The sequence below is a fragment of the Saccopteryx bilineata genome, chromosome 1 (assembly GCF_036850765.1).
Source record: "Saccopteryx bilineata isolate mSacBil1 chromosome 1, mSacBil1_pri_phased_curated, whole genome shotgun sequence".
In the NCBI taxonomy this organism is placed as follows: domain Eukaryota; kingdom Metazoa; phylum Chordata; class Mammalia; order Chiroptera; family Emballonuridae; genus Saccopteryx; species Saccopteryx bilineata.
Genome location: NC_089490.1, coordinates 37,141,371 through 37,143,350, shown reverse-complemented (window position 1 = coordinate 37,143,350; position 1,980 = coordinate 37,141,371). Strand labels below are relative to the sequence as shown.

Genomic DNA, 1,980 nt, shown 5'->3' with positions numbered 1-1,980 from the left:
GGTCCTAAGAATCCTATGTGTTTTTTCTCATCCTTCAAAATGTGAAATAATGACCCTCGAATAAAAGGTAGAAAGCAGGATTCCCAAGGAAGGATTAAAAGTTAATTTTAAAATGATCAAATCAAACATTTTAAAAAAATTAAAACATTAGTTTAACTAAAATTGACTTTGATTAACTAAAATTAAATTAGTTATCTGTGATGTACAATTGATTTCTTTTTTTTGTCTGAATCAAAGATATTTGTTTATTCTTTTGCCAAACACAACTGATTTCCATCTACAATTAGTTTTTTATTTTTAATTGTATTTAAAAAATTTTTATTTATTAATTTTAGAGAGCAAAGAAGGGAGAGAGAGAGAGAGAGAGAAAGAGAAAGAGACATTGATTTGTTGTTCCACCTATCCATGCGCTCATCGGTATACTCCTGCATATGCCCTGACCGGGTCTCAAACCTGTAGCCTTTGTTGGGAGGATGCTCCAACCAACTGAGCTACTCTACCAAGGCTACAATTATTTTTTAAGATAAGAAACGGTAGGTTAACTGAACTAACAGCTCTGGCCTTGAGTTATAGTTTGCTGTTATGCTGACACTTGGCTAAGACATGTGGAACTGCGAGCACTAGCCTGAAGTAGTGAGGACAAGGACAGACACAGCTATCAGGCCTTCTCTAGAAAGGTTCTGCAGTGCCTCAGACATTGCTGATGCAGGGTCTCAAAGCCAGACTCATTCCCATAATAGGGATCTTTAATAATAAATTGTTTCTGTGGATCGTAGTTCCCAAGTAGTTCAATTTTAGCTTTTCTGTTTTTAACATGATTACTTTTTCCAGTCCAATCACTCAGCTTGCTTTTGTTCATACAGAGTAGATAAACAAATGTGGCAAAGTCTTCTTTAGTAATTTGTTGGGCAATATGATCATGGACACAAAATATTTCTTCATACCCTTGATAATCGGGAGGGTTTCTGATTTCATATGTGGACGTTGCTGCACTATCTGTCCTCCAATTATCTGACACGTTTTGATCAGTTACAAGTATTTTGAAAACTGCTCCTGTCGGCCCTGGCCGGTTGGCTCAGTGGTAGAGTGTCGGCCTGGCATGCAGAGGTCCCGGGTTCGATTCCCGGCCAGGGCACACAGGAGAAGTGCCCATCTGCTTCTCCACCCCTCCCCCTCTCCTTCCTCTCTGTCTCTCTCTTCCCCTCCTGCAGCCAAGGCTCCATTGGAGCAAAGATGGCCCAGGCGCTGGGGATGGCTCCTTGGCCTCTGCCCCAGGCGCTAGAGTGGCTCTGGTCACGACAGAGCGATGCCCTGGAGGGGCAGAGCATCGCCCCCTGGTGGGCGTGCTGGGTGGATCCCGGTCGGGTGCATGCGGGAGTCTGTCTGACTGTCTCTCCTTGTTTCCAGCTTCAGAAAAATTAAAAAAAAAAAAGAAAAGAAAAAACTGCTCCTGCCATGGCTCATCAACAGATGTTACCCAGACACACAAATAGCACCAACTTAGATGCCTGCTCTGCCATCTTCCCTTGCAAACTCCTATAATTTTGATTTTCTTAACATTTTTTTCTTTTCTCTAGCTTACTTTATTATACAATACATATAGCATACACAATATGTATTAATCAACTGATAATGTTACTGGTAAGGCTTCTTGTCAGCAGATTATTAGTAGTTAACTTTTTGGGGAGTCAAAAATTATACACAGATTTTTCACTGTGTTGGGAGTTGGCACCCCTAACCCCCACATTATTCAAAGGTCAACTGTAATTAGTAACTGGTTGCCGTATTTTTCGCTCCATAAGACACACCTGACCATAAGACACACTTAGGGTTTTAAGGAGGAAAATAAGAAAAAAAAAAAATCTAAACCAAATGGTGTGTTAAAATATTTAATAAATATTTTATACCACAATAATATTTCAACAATGTAAACTCAACAGCAGTATTAACAAACATTAGCACTGTTATTAACAAATGAGA

At 39.7% G+C, this 1,980-nt stretch overlaps 1 pseudogene; it reads right to left on the bottom strand.

The window, feature by feature from the left end:
- Positions 1–658: 658 nt before the first annotated feature.
- LOC136319189 (low molecular weight phosphotyrosine protein phosphatase pseudogene) lies at positions 659–1,520 on the bottom strand (annotated as a pseudogene).
- Between the last annotated feature and the right edge of the window lie 460 nt (positions 1,521–1,980).